We start from the raw sequence: 18,000 nt of genomic DNA on the forward strand, positions 1-18,000 counted from the left end.
TCCAAAACACGAGGCTGAGTCTCAGTACTTTAGCAAAACCAGCTTTATTCAACTTGAAACAGGAACAGCAGGGTTATTTATTTCAGTGGAAGCTACCACTCTCCTATACGCAGACACAGCAAATGGGCATAGCCAGGGCCAGGTCAGTGGCCAAGTTATACTGTTCCCTGCATTTATAATGTTCCTTGCATCACCTGTCAGTGACAGATGCATATAGTGTGATTTCAGTTGGTGCATCAGTTTTTCCACATTTTGTTATGTTACAGTCATTCCAAAATGGATTAAATTCATTTTTTTCCTCAGAATTCTACACACAACACCCCATAATGACAACATGAAAAAAGTTTACTTGAGGTTTTTGCAAATTTATTAAAAATAAAAAAACTAAGAAATCACATGTTCATAAGTGTTCACAGCCTTTGCACAATACTTTGTTGATGCACCTTTGGTAGCAATTACAGCCTCAAGTCTTTTTGAATATGATGCCACAAGCTTGGCACACCTATCCTTGGCCAGTTTCGCCCATTCCTCTTTGCAGCACCTCTCAAGCTCCATCAGGTTGGATGTGAAGCGTCGGTGTACAGCCATTTTAAGATCTCTCCAGAGATGTTCAATCGGATTCAAGTCTGGGCTCTGGCTGGGCCACTCAAGGACATTCACAGAGTTGTCCTGAAGCCACTCCTTTGATATCTTGGCTGTGTGCTTAGGGTCGTTATCATGCTGAAAGATGAACCGTCGCCCCAGTCTGAGGTCAAGAGCGCTCTGGAGCAGGTTTTCATCCAGGATGTCTCTGTACATTGCCGCAGTCATCTTTCCCTTTATCCTGACTAGTCTCCCAGTCCCTGCCACTGAAAAACATCCCCACAGCATGATGCTGCCGCCACCATGCTTCACTGTACGGATGGTATTGGCCTGGTGATGAGCAGTGCCTGGTTTCCTCCAAATGTGACGCCTGGCATTCACACCAAAGAGTTCCATCTTTGTCTCATCAGACCAGAGAGTTTTCTTTCTTATGGTCTGAGAGTCCTTCAGGTGCCTTTTGGCAAACTCCAGGCGGGCTGCCATGTGCCTTTTACTAAGGAGTGGCTTCCGTCTGGCCACTCTATCATACAGGCCTAATTGGTGGATTGTTGCAGAGATGGTTGTCCTTCTGGAAGGTTCTCCTCTCTCCACAGAGGACCTCTGGAGCTCTGACAGAGTGACCATCGGGTTCTTGTTCACCTTCCTGACTAAGGCCCTTCTCCCCCGATTGTTCAGTTTAGATGGCCAGCCAGCTCTAGGAAGAGTTCTGGTGGTTTCGAACTTCTTCCACTATCGGATGATGGAGGCCACTGTGCTCATTGGGACCTTCAAAGCAGCAGAAATTTTTCTGTAACCTTCCCCAGATTTGTGCCTTGAGACAATCCCGTCTCAGAGGTCTACAGACAATTCCTTTGATTTCATGCTTGGTTTGTGCTCTGACATGAACTTTCAACTGTGGGACCTTATATAGACAGATGTGTGCCTTTCCAAATCATGTTCAGTCAACTGAATTTACCACAGGTGGACTCCAATTAAGCTGCAGAAACATCTCAAGGATGATCAGGGGAAACAGGATGCACCTGAGCTCAATTTTGAGCTTCATGGCAAAGGCTGTGAATACTTATGTACATGATGCTTTCTCAATTTTTTTATTTTTAATAAATTTGCAAAAATCTCCAGTAAACTTTTTTCACGTTGTCATTATGAGGTGTTGTGTGTAGAATTCTGAGGAAAAAAATTAATTTAATCTATTTTGGAATAAGGCTGTAACATAACAAAATGTGGAAAAAGTGATGCGCTGTGAATACTTTCCGGATGCACTGTGTATATATATATGAAAATATGAAAAAATATTTGTTTTGAAATTCAAATTTGCTTCAAGAAAGTACAGACATTCTGCTACCAACAGATGGAGGATCAATTTCAGCAGTGAAAGCTATTGTGAGAAATGGCTGGAGCTGTTTGCAATACTGACTTGTAACAGAAAGTTACAAAAGTAATGTGAAAGTAATATGAAAGTTATGTGGAAAGCAGTATGATGTGTGAGAGTGAAATATGGCTGATGAAAGTAGAGCATAAAATAAAGCTGGAAAGGCCAGAGGTGACAATGATTGATGGATCTATTGATAGGTAGGTGAAAGTCAAGAAAAAGATTTGATGTGGAGCTGATAGGAGTTGTGCTGATGAGAAAGAAAAGGGCGATTGGGTAAAAAGGTGCATCAAGATGGAGGTGGAGAAAATGAAGCCTGGAAAGAATCCAAAGTAGACATGGTTGGAGGTTTTCTTACCCTAATGGATGCGCAGGAGTGTGGAAAGTGGAGGAAAAAGATTTGTCAGAAAACTGGCTAACCTGGGTGAACCTGAAAAAGAACTGTTAAAACCAATGATGATGATGATGATGATGGACTGCACTGGTCATTAAACTTGTTTTCATCATGTTAAGTAAAGGTTCTCAAAGTAATGTAATTGAGATTTCAAATAATTATGTTTGAATTTTCATCTATCTAGGAAATTGTTGTTGTTGAAATTGTTATTTATAAATCCTGCATCTACTATTCATCTACCATGCATCTATCTGCATCTACTATTACCTTAAAATGGCTAAGGCAGAACAGGCAAAGTGTGATGTAGTTTGACCTAACTATTCTTGATGTAGTTTGACCTAACTATTCTTAATCTATGTGTGGACCGCACTTAAACTGTCATGTTTATATTAAAGAAATCCATAACCTGATTATAATAAATTTTTCACAATGTTTTCTTTTTTGACAATTCAGCTATTGAAAAATATGTTAAAAATATAATTTATTTAATATATATAAAATATAAAATAATTTTTTGATTTTAATGTTACTTTTGAAAGTTATTCAGACTGGACCATGTGAGTTGTTTTCTGATATGACTGATTTTTTTTTCTCTCTATGCTAAAACTATGCTAATTTTTTTTTTCAAATACAGTATGTTCCAGTTTTTAACATTCTAAATTAAGAGAGGATGATTAATCACCAAACCAGTGTGATTTTTTTTTCTTTCTAACAACTTTTACTTTATTGGAACTCTTCATCTAAAGCCTGCTTAAAAGACACATTTTAGTAATTTGCAAGCTGATTAACACCGATCTTAAATCCAGGCTTTGAAGCTCACAAAATATCAATAAATATTAAAGTACTATTATTATTTTTGAAGTGCATTATTCTTACATCTGTATTTATTGACAATGCATTGACAGATCAAAGGTAATTAAATAACTTTATGAAATGGTCTAATTAACTGAAGAGATAATTTCATTCTGAAAGTCAGCTCCTTCAGTTATAATTAGTATGATTATTAGAGTGTGTTAGCTGTTTCACAAGTTGGAAAAACCCAGAAAAGCAGAGATAGAGAATATTTTTCTTAGGGCTTCTGAATTCACATACGACGAATATTTATTTTCTTAATTGATAAATAAGTCATGTACGATTTTACTAACTTTAACTGAAAATGAAAAATATGGTTCAGAAGGGAAAAAGGTGATTTTTATTGTATTTAAATCATTGTTAATATCATGCATTTCTAGACAAAATAAGCTGATATTAAAATGTAAATAACTTGTAACAACTGTAAAGTATCTAAACATTTTAAAATGCTGTCTTTAAGAAAAAATGAAAACATTTCAAGTGATCCATGCAGAATTTAATATATTTGAAAAGAAACTCAGCTACTTCACTTATTACTGCCTATTAGGATGTATGTTCTGGGGGAGCAACCATGAGCTGCTCAATACCTTCCCCGGGACGCTTGGTGGCAGCCTCCCTGGCTGACGGTGGTGCCTTGGCTTCCTGCAGGGTTCCATGGGAGATGGAGTTCTCCACAGCCCTTTTGGGATCTGGGGTGACCACAAGGGGCGCTGCATGGGCTCCTGAGCCCAATTGGATGAATCTTCAGCCCCACCCGGGAGTGAAACCGGAAACAGGTGATCAAGCACCTGGAGCACTTCCGGGTGGGCCATAAAATGAGCCAGCAACCACCACTCAACGGCCAGAGTCGGAAGGAGGAGGACGAAGCTTGACAGGGGGAATGGTGGTGGTGCCAGAAGGGAGTGTTGTTTTGGAGAATTGTGTTGCTGTTTTGGACTATGTTGTGCCTGTGGGGATTACGGGGAAGACGTGCCCCACAGGTGAAGAAAAATAAAAGTCTTTTGTGTTTTTACACGTGCCTTCGTGTGAGTCTTTGCCGGTTCGGGCGCAATACAGTGCCTTTATTACAGATGTTACTAGTAGCCTATAGAAAAATGCCTTTTTATTAATGCAAGCTTAATGGTACAATGGTAAGTCTGGCTGTTTCGATCCCATTGTGCATTTATGAATCTTTGTTCACCGGATATGTCTTACATACCTTTTCATAAGTCTTGTTGCCATTCTTTGTCAGATATTCCAGCACTGTTGTGGATCCTGGACAATGTGACATCCTAACATACAAATTATACACCATACGGTTTGCTATCTTATACTTGCCTTTGTTCATCGGACATTGTCAAAGTTGCTCACATGGTGCTTTTCTGCAATTCAGTCATTAACTAACTAGTAAACAAGAGAGCTTGTGTTTGGGTGAAATTTACAAACATGCCCTCAGAGCACTTTATATGTCAACTAATGTTAACAGCCTTTAACAACGTGTGTAGGTCCTGAGGTCTATATGGTGGTAATAAATCCACAACAAAGTGTCAACTAAGTACTGTAACATCAGATAATATCTGTTAATTACTGAATATCAAAACTATTACACATAATGCTATAGTTATTTCATTATTACTCCAGCAAACCACTAGTTTTAGTGTAGAGGCAACTGATGTAAAGTTAACTAGCTTACTGGAAGTTTGACAAATTTAGATTTCTGAACACACCTGCAAGTGCAGCACAAGCTGCTTCTTCATGCTTTCATTTTTTTGTTCTTTCCTGTGCTTTTGACTGGTGTTGACTTGAAGTCATATCTCTGCTTATTAATGGAAAATTATCACAACAGGTGACTGTCAACAATGAGAATTTAACCATTCATAGAAATAACAATAACACCAATAGGCAGCCCCTTCCCCTCAACGTTCCTTCAATCACAGGCCCCACACTCAGTGTGTAATGTGAATATAGGAGGGGGCAGCTCTGTGTACAGTACACACAAAGAGTATAAAATAACAAAACTTAAGACTTTAGGTCATAACTAAATAGAAAAGGTTCTTATCTGCCCCATAGGGTGGCTGGAGTCCTTACTTACTGTTCACTATCCTCTGTTCAAGTTAATTTTCACATATCTCATCTCGACCCTTATCTAATAGCTAACTACCAACTCAAATGCTCAAAGGCTGCATGACTGTAAACAACTTTTAAAACCAGGTCCAAAGCCAATGCTGGGTAGCCATCAGCATGCACTTTCAGTTACCTGATAACCACACAAAGTCCTGGTGCTGTATATACATGCCATCTCTATCAATAGCAGGTGTTTCTGTGTCGCCCCCTCAACATTCAGTCAACATTTGTACTACAGAGAAGCATACTGATAGATCTCCTCAGTACATATCCAAGCCCACAGTATGTTGCTTGGTATTGGCTTAGGAACAACAAAAACAATATTAATGATATTACTTATATTCAATCCTTTACAGTCTGAGAATAAGATATCCTAATTAAAAGAATAAAATTTAGTTAGTTACTTATATTAACTTCATGTTATTACTCTATTAAGCGCAGTACTCATAACATGAAATGTTGACTTCAGACTGGTAAACAGGTTTCTTGAGACTCAGTAGTAAGAGAAATTTTTTCTCTTTTATTTTCTCGTGTTTGTCATATACAGTATTGTGAATTAAATTAGTAATACAATAAAACAATAAAAGAACACTTTATTTACACATATTGTACCAAAAGAGGCCAGAGCTGATGTCTCAAGTATCCAGTGGCCTGGGTTTGAATCCCATGTTTGGTTGTTGCTTGAATAGAGTTTGCATGTTCTTGCTGAGTCTATCTGGATTTTCTTCTGCATACTCTGGGTCTTCCTTCCACATTCCCAGGTTATGAAAGGTTAGGTTAACTGGATACTCTACATTGGCTGACTGAGGATTTATGAGTGAGTGGGCTCAGTGATGGACAAGCACCCTCTACACAGCTGTTTCCTGCACTTGCCCTTGGCACAATCTATTGTAGCTCTGACTTAGATTGTGCTCAGTTCAGAATGTTGCATTATGATAACTTTAAAATAAATAATTAATTAATTAATTTATAAATAAATAAATGCATAAACATAATGTAGCCATAACATAAAAAGTGACATTTTTCACTAACAAAGTCTAAACTACATTACATTCATCCATTTTTTAAACCTGCATTATCAATATAAGGTTTTGGAGTGCCGGAGTTTTTACCGGCAGAATCAAAGGCAAACCATGAAAAAATTCTAGAGGGGATACCTATTCAGATAAGTGTACAATGAATTTTATTTTTTGCAATTGTGTCATACTTTGCCTTTTGTGCATGAGGAAAAAACAGCCCTTTCACACAACTCCGAGATATTACATCAAAGGTAAGTGTTACCTGAGAATGCAGACTTCAGAGAGAAGCGTCTACTAACAGGAGTCAGATTACAGATGGAGTGCACTGAAATCAGATGTCTGTTTGAAATTATCAGATATTTTCAGATATGAGAAAAATGCTGCAGTGCTGAAGAAGAAATGAGGTGGATGTACATAGTAATGAGGCAAAACACATTAGAAATATATGTGGAATATTACATTGCATAGTCGTATTAATGTCTGACTGGGAAAGCATAAGACTAATATAGAACAAATAAGTGGTAACATTAAAAATGCAATGTTATGAATGGAAGCAAAACCTGCCCTTCATTATTAAAGTTTTTAAAGTACATTCTCCTGTGTTATCATGAAATCCATAGTGTATATGAAAGTTCAAAGGATTTCTAAGTAAAACCTCAGCTTTTTGTATCCATTAACAATTAAAGGATTTAAGGGAGAATAATTAAAATTGATTTTTACTCGATGGAACTTAATGCACGTTTTTAGATTTTAACTTTTTTAAAATTTTTGTATAAACAAAGGTGTAACAACACCACTATGCAGTCCAATATAATTACAATTTAACGTTTATGACCAAAAGGTGGTGCCCCAGACCCCCAGACTCCAAACACAAAATGTATCCACGCAGTCAATGATACAAATAAAGTGACTTTCATTGTGTAACAGGACCTTTCGTAGGTTTTTTCTTCAATGTACAAAATTATCTCTCAAACAAACTCAGTCACGCTCCACACTTCACCAAGTGAGCTTCGCCCTCCACCTCCTGTCTCTGACTCACCTGGATGAGGTCAAGCAGCCTCTTTATGTTGGACCCTGGAGTACTTTTGGTGCCATAGCACTGAATGGCAATAGCACTATCAGGTCATGTGGAAGCCCCACAAAACAGGGTGTTCTTCCTGCGGTGCCCTCTGGCAGCACCCAAGGACCCCAACAGGGTTGTCCTTCAGGTCTACAAATCTCATGGATCACATGTTGGTATCCATACTGGGATTATGCCAGAGGAGCACTACCATCTATTGTACTGGGGAAGAAACTGCTCTTGGCAGACAATCTCTCCCAGTCCATCCATCAATCTTCCACCCTGGCTAGGATAATAATCAAGCCCCATCCTGGCAGGGTTATGCCTCCATATATAGTGTCCATCCATTAAGTCCTCCTAAGGAATTACCCCTCGTCCCAATCGGTGTACCAGTCCATCCCTTAGGGCACTTACACATGAAAACACTAAAATTAAATTTACTGTACAGAATGATGTGATAGAGTACTGAGATACTCTAGGCCCATTCTGAATGCCTGCAGGCTTAGAAAAGAAATGGGTATCAGGCAACTGAAAAGTTTAGAGTTTGTGAAGAAATGTGTTTTAATTGGACAGCTTTATGTAGTCAAATAATTTTGCTATAAATCTGTTAATGTTTTCTTGTTTGAATACCTCAACTAAAATAATATTGTACAGTGATTTTGTACACTGTATTTTTGTTTTTGTACAATGTCTAATTTTGTACAGTGATTTTTCACAATACTTTAATATTGTATTCTGTTTTAGTTTGATGTTGTTTCTAACTGCAAGAGCTGATTGTGAGCCTCTTCAGGCCATGTTATTTACATTCAAGAATACCACACCAGTGACAATTTATGCTTTACACTAGAATTACCAGAGCCTACGAAAAAACTCGTATATCCGGCCCACCTTAAATCGCTTCTTAAATCCGTTCACACCTCTCCGCCAGCATCCTTTGTCCTCTAAATGTGCTGATAAAAGACAAGCTGCCAGCAGCCGGCTATTCCATCCCCCCACCGACTTAGAACGTGAGCGAAGTTTTCCCAGCTCACGCCTTGATTGATTATGTGGGAGTGAAGTGGAGTTTTAAAGTGGAAATAAGAGATCATTATTCTAAAGTAATCTGTGTAAACACATTGTTAAAACAGAAACTTTTTCATATTTTAGTAATAAATGTTACAAAATGTAGTAGGCATAAACTATAGAATATATAAAGCCCGAGTTCCAAAGATCAAATAAACACTTTCACAAAAGCTTCAAGAATGATTCAAAAGCTTCAAGAATGATTGAACAGCTTCTGTGGCGTAGCGTGTTAAGATTTGCCTCTTAGCGCAAACCAGCTTTTCCTTGCCTCACAGACCTGAATTCGATTCCCCGCTGGGGATGAAGTGTTGCTTTTTTTTTCTTTTCTTTTAAACCTCAAACGGACATCACCCCTCCCCCGATCTTACTTAGAGAGTCAGGGATAACGCACATGTTGTTCTTTTTTTCTTTTCTTTGTTCCTGTTAATTGCAGTCTCAATTGTTAAAAAAACATTTGAAAAGGAGCATCCCACATGAAAATATAACGATCTCAGTAACTGACAGTGCATACCAATGTGTAAATTTTATGCTACGCCACAGAAGCTGTTGAATCATTCTTGAAACTTTTGAATCATTCTTGAAGCTTTTGTGAAAGTGTTTATTTGATCTTTGGAACTCGGGCTTTATATATTCTATAGTTTATGCCTACTACATTTTGTAACATTTATTACTAAAATATGAAAAAGTTTCTGTTTTAACAATGTGTTTACACAGATTACTTTAGAATAATGATCTCTTATTTCCACTGTAAAACTCCACTTCACTCCCACATAATCAATCAAGGCGTGAGCTGGGAAAACTTCGCTCACGTTCTAAGTCGGTGGGGGGATGGAATAGCCGGCTGCTGGCAGCTTGTCTTTTATCAGCACATTTAGAGGACAAAGGATGCTGGCGGAGAGGTGTGAACGGATTTAAGAAGCGATTTAAGGTGGGCCGGATATACGAGTTTTTTCGTAGGCTCTGGTAATTCTAGTGTTTATCATGTCTCATGATTTAAGTGTCTGTCATGTCTGTTATTTTTATTCATTTTTTTATACTTGTGAATTGTTTTGCCATTTCTTTAGCTATTTTTTAACATCATCATGCACAACCATTTTGAAACATGTAGCTATGATGTTATGTGTCACTAGATGACTTACCTGTGTGTATGCAAAATGACGAAGGGATAGATTTACTGAATGAATACATAAGTTTGAATATTAGCTGATCATGTAGTACTAGTGACATCATAGCTTGAAAGTGGAGTAGCCTAATTAAGTATTGCCCAAGAAAAGACAGCCGTTGAGCAAGAAACATATTACAGATTGCTTTTCAGATAATTTTATCTATTTATGTAGCCATTATCTAAACTATTTAATCACCTTTAGGACACTGGATCCTAAACCTATTCAGGAACCATCAGACACAAAGAGGTAGTCTAACCTGAACACAAATAACATTAAGACGCAAAAAGTGAAAACCATTTTACAGAAAATCACAAAATTATCACCACAGATCAAAAGCATTCAGTCTTCTTCACAGACTCTAGTGATGGACCTGGCATCAGCTTGTGTTGTAATATGAGCAGGACACTAGCAACAGCTACTATTAATGATTGCTTTCAGTAATCTGTACATGAGAATAAAATAGAAAATAGAAGCCATCAGCCAGGGCAAAAGTGAGGTCATTCACCATCATGGTACCTGCAATGCTTCCTACATGTAATATAGATTTTAGATGTCCAAGCTTCAGTAGGTTACTTTTGGCTCAGTAAGTCTATTGATAGTCCTTGCATGCCCTCTCTTTGGCGTGAGTATGAATGATCTTTCTCTGTGATAGGTGCTATGGACAAATTCAATTTATGCCTCACAGGCTTTAGTAGAATGAGCTCACATGTAACTGATTTAAGTCAGACTGGAGTTGGAATTATCATGGAATTCTTCACTTTGTTAATAAAACGTCATAAGCAGACAATTTCATTTTCCAACAGGAAGGTATTATGGAACCAGAATGAAGTCAATGGGCAGATAATGGATGCCGAAAGGCTTTTTCACACTTATTTAAAAATATTGAATTTGTCAATAAATCACTGCCCACTCCTGTGTGCTGGTGTTGCAATTCACTGCTGCCTTATCAGTGTTATTTTGCCACTGGGCTTTGTTTTCAGTTTACATTACATTTTATCATACTTTTACTCATTTTTCTTTATTTTATTTTCTCTGTATAATGGAGGAGGCATGTTCAGAAAATAGATAGGCATGTGAATATTATTATTTTCAGGTTGCCTCTTCAAAGTGAAATTTACCTTTAAAATATATGCCATAGTTCAAAACTTAGCTTTTTTGCCTAACAGCTTTTTTGATTAATTTTTTGCTCATATCATGGAATATTTTTTTACTTTGTCTGTTGATGGTAAGAATAAAAAAATTAGGGGCTTTTATTAAATGAAAACAATGCCAAAAAAAGTCTGTTATATATAACATCCACTCAGCCTAGTCCTCCATCCACTTTGTTCTTGTGTATCTTTCAAAGCAGCTAAGGCTCTGGAATCTCCATAAACAAATGTGACACAAGATGAGGCCATCCTGCTGTCAAACAAACAAGCACAGAAATGCAAGCTGTGTCAGCCGCTGCCAAATGGTGTCATCTGCTGAAGTTATCCCTCTGGAAGACAACTGCAGTTGTGCGGAAAATAAAAGTGCCTGCCTGAAATATGTGAAGGTCACATTCAACTAGTAATATTCAACCGGGGCTGGTCGTTTGTTATTCTAAACAGGCTGTCATTTAGTCATTATGAAGATGAATAACATTTGTTATTAGTTAATAATGCTTCTGTTGATCAAATGGGAAAACTATGAGAGATGCACTAATTCTTTGACCTTGCATGATTTTTTTTGTGGAATTTATTAGCTTTCCATCAGCCAGTCAATAATACTGCACATTGCATAAGATGTGAAATGCCTCTGCAACCAAATAATAAGCCTTACATGTTCTTAAGCAAAGCTTCTAAACTACAGGGTTATCATTTCTGAACAAAACAGAAATAATGTTCATCTTTTAATATCAAGCAGATTGTCTATGAATCACACACGACTGCATTTAGCCACTTTTCTTGGACCGGTGCCTCTTTGAAGAGACTTAATGAAGCCATACGTTACCTGTGCGGTTTCATTTGGAGCAGCGCCTAATTATCTGGCTTCTCTAAACTGTACTGGGGACTGTCCGAGCCTTATTTCTACAGCAGATGGAGTTATTCACGAATGACTTCATTTGTATTCATTTGTTCCTTGGTCTTTAATGTTTCCTTAAAAGGAAAAAAAAAATGCAAACCTTCATTAGAGAGAGGTGATGTTAAAAGTTTTCTGAAGATTTTTCAAAATCCTGCCATCACACAAACCAGTAATGAAAAGCCAGAGCACAACTCACAAGACAATATGTGGACAAACATGATATGATTACTGTCCAGAACAAGAACAGGCAGACACTAGCAGAGCATAAAGTAACTCAAAGCTTTAGGTGTTTTGTTTTTCCAACAGGCTCTGTGGAAAGTAATCATATGTCTTGTTATGCTATATGAATGGCAGTCACCAGTTTTCCTAGACAGAACTTTTCAATTTTTATAACATTATTTTTTTTTTGTCATTTTGACAGAATATATGATTCAAGGAAGAATAAAAGTACAGAGAGCAAAGTCTCTGCTCTTACCTTTATTCTTTACAGCAAACAATGGTCAGCTTTTTAACCCGTTCCATTTCCTGTACTATATTTTGCAAAAAAGGCTGCACCCTCATTCTGACAGGATAACAAATGAGAAATTCTATTCTTACAAAGACAGGCAAATCACTTCACTAACCTCAAAAGACACAGCTTATAAAATAAGTGATTGTATTGGATATAATTATCCCACCAATTGTGGCAAGGTAAATATTTACCAGTTTTGAACTTTCATCAACTCCGCAATTAATTCGGTGGGTGTCTATCGACTCCAGTAGCAGCAGTGCCTGTTAATAAATCGTTGATTTGATAGGCCGTGTGCTCTTTCCCTAAGCAAAAGGATGCAGCTGTCAACCACTTCCCCCCCAGCTGTGTCTACTATGTAGAATGAGGCCCAGCAGGTACTGTGGAAGCTATTTTGATGCCATAAAGATGTTGTGACTTTTAGCACGACAGGAATTGCTTTTCTCTGCTAGCTGATAATTTCATCATGCCCTGGTGTGAAAAAGCTTTTTCTGTGCAGTGCCCTGCTGCTAAAATCCCAGCTTTGCAGCTAAATTATTGTTTTGTTTTGCTCCTGGGGTGTGGGCTTTGTTGTTAGCAACAGTAGAGATCAGCCATATTCTCCTTATTTATTTATTTATTTATTTTCTTCCTGGTGGCCAACAGCAGAGACATTGTGGGTGGGAATAACTTAATGTTTGTACAAGTTTTATGTTGTGTTGCTTCAGAATTAGTTATGTTATTTCAGACTGGGGCTATTAACTGAGTACATCTTTTTTGAAGAAGCAGGGGAAAAAAGTCTTTTAGTGTAATTGAATATAAAAAATGTATTAATGGTACAATGTTTTACTTCAATGATTTGACATTGTACACTTGTTAGTTACTCTTGTAATTGCAAACAGGAACATATTAAAAGATTGACTGATATCTGCCCAACAGATATTCTCATTTTATTCTGCCGAAAATAAATTTAGAATTGCATGTTTAACCAGTTTGACTATTTTCTATCGAGAATATCATAGTCTTACTGCTCACCTCTGTTCTTCCCTTTCCTCCAATCATTTTCTCTCACTCAGTCCTTCTATTGTCTGACATGTTGCTACACTCACCAGCATTGCTGTCTTGCTTTTACCAATATATCCTGTCATACAGTTCTGCTTCCTTACTATACAAGACATTTCATATTAAGATTACGATTGTAATCATATTGCATCCATTATTAATTTTTTTGAACAATATCCCTTCTTACTCTTTTTTTTTCTTCTACCTTAACCAAAATCCATTAAAACTAACATTTATACCTCTCTGCGGTGGGTTGGCACCCTGCCCAGGATTGGTTCCCTGCCTTGTGCCCTGTGTTGGCTGGGATTGGCTCCAGCAGACCCCCGTGACCCTGTGTTCGGATTCAGCGGGTTGGAGAATGGATGGATGGATGGATTTATACCTCTCCTGTGTTACTCTACAAAGCACTACATGCACCCAAGTTAAGGGATGGGATGAACTGGCTCTTGTGTGTGCTCTTCAGATTTTGTAAATTCCTACTTAATATTTTATAGCATTATCAGCAAAACAATATAAATGTCATACATACAGAAATTCTACACAGATTTTACACTGCCTTTGAAGTGTGATAAATAAATTGGATTGAAGATACGACAATCATGCTATGTCATAAGCAGAGATTTTATATGAGAGATTCATAGGTATATATCATGCTATCTCTTTGCTCAGATAAAATGACTGTCACCTTGCGGATCACTGACTTATATGCAGATCACACTTGAAGAACCATTGATATTAACATATATAATGCAATTTAATTCATTCTTATGTACCGCTCTTCAGGGTTTACAAGCTCAGAGTATCTACTGTATAATGCAGTAAGTTTAATGCACTTGTCCCTGGTGACATGTCAGTTAGGGTCCTGACACTCTTTCTTCCATGTCATTACAAAGAGTAAAGAGGTCTTCTTTGATGCAGTGACATAGAAGATTGCTCTGTAATCTGAAGCCCCCTGAGTTCAACTCCTGCTGTCATCTCAGGTAGAATAAGTTGATGAGAGGGAGATGTCACACTGAGCAAATTCTTCAGCAGTGATGGCCTGGATTTAATCAGGCGAAGAGATGCATATAATGGTAGTGGATATTGCAGAAGAGAGGGATGAAAGAAAGAGAGAGAGAGAGACAGAGAGAGGCCCTGCCACTATATAAGGGCCACCCTCGCAGTTAGAAACCCGATTGGCATTAAGGTTGTGGTATTCTTTGCAAACTGCATAAGCTGCTCCTTGCTAACTTTGAAGCCCCAGGTTTGTGGCTTTCCTTTCCGTGTTAAGATGAAAAGCTGAGCAGGTCTGGACCCAGAATGATTTCTCACCAGTAACCATACTAAATCTTACAATATTTACATATGTAAACATATATATCAAAGGTTAACTATAACAACATCATACCAATATAAAATCCTGTTAATACACCATAAGAATTGCAAAATGGCCTAAGAAAACAAAAACTAGAGTTAACAGCATTCCTGGTATACAATAAACCTCTGGGAGGATTAAGAGTAAAAAGGGTCTCTAAAACTTCCTCAAAAGCTGGCCAGGACCCTCACCAGCCAGACCAGAGAAAACTAATCGTGTCCAGCTAACTCCCAGCTACTACAGTGGGCTTCAGCCTGATCAGCCCCAAAAATGGGAACCTGGATAAAAAAAAAAAAAATTAAGATTTAATGTTCCAAAACGCCTCACAAGAGGGAGAAACTGTTGAAAATTCTGGCTTGTTACCAAAAGGTAATGGGGCTTTTTATAATTGAAAATTATATATTAACAAACAACAAGTAACAGGATGTGCTCAAAAAAGTAAAAAAGAGTTGCCAAAAAGACAATCCTAAAGCTAATACTTTCTAATACACAAATCCAGAATCAGACTCCAAAGACAGAAGAAAAAATTATTGAAACCCAGCAAAAAAGTGCAATGGCACTGTTGCAAAGTTTTAGACTCTGGGTGCCTGGAGCCGTAACCAAACGACCAGCAGATGGGGGCACAACCACTGCACTCGGTTCACTTCTCCTTGAAGCTGCATGAACTGATACTGTAGGCTCCTGATGTGCTGATCCATCCGCTACTTGTTAGAGTCCTAAAAACAGATAAACTGTCTCAGAAGTGTTTCTAGGGTTCATATATCCAATGTACTAGTGGTGTCATCTCCAGCTGGGACTGCATCTGTGTCAACTACTTGGGGACAGTCTGGAGTACAGACTAAAGGTTTATCTTTTTGGAGTGATGCTGTACAAAAAGAAATTCTGTCTTTGTCTGTAGTCATACTGAAACAATATCCATCTCTCTCCACCCTGGCTTTAGATCTCACCACTCCCACTTAAATGTGGTGCCCCATGCAATGGCACTGTTGCACAGTTTCAGACTCCAGGCACCTGAAGCCATAGCCGAATGATCAAGATATAGGGGAACAGAGACACAGCCAATGATGACAGTTCCAAAAAACAGAACTCTAGCTTATTCCAGAAGTGCCAATAACTATTTACAGTAATGTCTTACAAATATATATAGTTCAATGCAAGAACTGTAACAAAAATAAGTAAAATAAGAGCAGGTACTATATACTGTACAAGAACTAAGGTGATTCCTAAGCAATAAGTGATGAGAAAAAAAAATCCAACAAAAATGAACAAACACCTTTTTTTCCTCCTTCTTCTTCTTCAGATAGTTCAATATAATGAAAAACAAAACGTGAAAAAAAGATGGACAAAGACAATGATGAAAAAATGAGTTCCCACAAACAGAAATTACTTCCACCCAAAAATATATATACATTGGAAGTAAACTGTTCTCAATAATATTTACAAACTTAAACACTCTTCTCTCTTCTCTACCTGCTCAGCAAAAAGAAATGTCTGCATGCTTGAAGACCGGTCAAAAGATGACCCCTGGCAGTCTGGATTTCAGTTTTTACCGCTAGCACATTTGACTATCCAATCATTGTTTACATTTTTCAGGGACCCCCAATAGCAAATAACATTGAGTGATGCCCCTCATGTCTTCCTTTGATCAGGTGTAGTGTCACTATTTTAACCCTTTATTTCCCCCCACTTGTGCATAAGTACATGTTTGCAACCATTTCAAACTAGCTGCTCATTCACCTTATCAGGATAGTTGCACAGTGAACTTTCACCTACTGTACTTTCTTATTCAGCGTGCATTCTCTATCTGCCAGCAGCCTTTTACCCACAACACTCTGCTCTTACCCCCTTGCAATGGCTTTCAGCATGTGATTTTCCATAGGGCCGCTTCCATCTGAAAGCGTGCCTGTGGATAAAATAGAGGCATGCGTGTCAGCATAGTGCCAGTTTAAACCAGGAGATTCCTGACTCTCTGACTCAAAGGCCTTCAAGTAATAGGAGTGACTTGAATGGGGGGGGGGGCAGTACAAACCTGTGCAGCATTTACCCAAACACTGTGTTCTCAAACGCTGGAGCACTAACAACCATGATAAGCTAAAGGTAGCCATAATAACCATACTTCTAAAGTGTCTGCGGACTTGGCTTGGCACAGGGTGGCCCCACCTCTTGGAGAAGAACCCATAAAGCACATGGAATGGTGACAGATTTTTAAAAAATGTGTATAATTAGAAATATAATACAAATGGATAAATATTTAAAAATACTCATTCAAAAATAACTAAAACAACAATAAAACATAAAATACACAAAACATCTGGCTATAATATTGCAACTCACCAAAAGAGTGAACTGTCATTACATCATCAATAGCAGGAGCGCCTATAAAAACGGCAACTCTGCACAGTCACACGTGCTTTGTCATCTAGTAAGCAGTCCTTTGAAGGATAGCAATCCACGTCAAACAGCCATGCGAAGAATCCATCCATTTGTGGCACTCGGTGCCAACACTACATTGGTGTCTGAAGCGGGACATACAGAAGAAAACCTACAGTCCTACTTAATAGAGTGCAGAGTGCTTTGGAGACCTAAAACGAACCTTCTTGGTTCTTCGGAGTCTTCAGAAGAGGTCTGGAAAGTCTGGAGGTTCAGATCCGTAATCTGGACTGCCATTTGCAGCAGCAGTACAGGAATGGTGACAGCTGAGAGATTGACACCTCTCCAGCTCCACCATAGCTTCTCCACATGCTAAGGTCCATTAGCCCGGGCGCAGCCATGGAGCTGGGGAAAAGTGTGGCAGTTGCCACTATTTCCAACTGAGCTGTGAGAAGCAGGGCCAGTGGTAAAAATGTGTAGGCAAAGGACAAGGCAGATCGTAGAGACATTGTGAAGCAGCGATGGAGGAAGAGTCTTAAAACTAAGATCCAGACTTGTAACATGGTTTTCAGCACCAGTTCAGGTGCATCTGCTTCTCCACACAAGGAGGTTCGCCTGCTTACCTATAACTGACCAGTGCTGAACACCTCTGTTGCACCACATTACAGCACAGCCCTTAACATCCCAGTTGTGCTACCTACCAGTACAGCACACAACAATCCTGCTGTGCCATCTGACAACACAGCCCTCCCAAACTCTGATGATGTGCCCTTGTCTCCGGCTGCACAATCAAATCAGGAGAGAACACCTCCCTGCTGTTTCGATGAGTCTGTGTGACGTTGTAAAGAGTTGGACATGGCTGCTTGGGACAGCGACTTTGAAGGGAGGGCTATACAACACAAGGCTATAAAAAAGCTTAGGGACTGAAGTCATGCAATCTTAGAGTAAATGTAATGTTATGATAGTAAAGTTGTCAGAAAAGAACAAAAGCTCACTTGGAATAACCAATTCAAAATCAGATCAAATCAAATCAGTAAGGCCTTAAACTCCTCAGTATACTGTTTTACAGATTACTAT

This window comes from Erpetoichthys calabaricus, chromosome 6 (assembly GCF_900747795.2).
Source record: "Erpetoichthys calabaricus chromosome 6, fErpCal1.3, whole genome shotgun sequence".
NCBI lineage: Eukaryota > Metazoa > Chordata > Cladistia > Polypteriformes > Polypteridae > Erpetoichthys > Erpetoichthys calabaricus.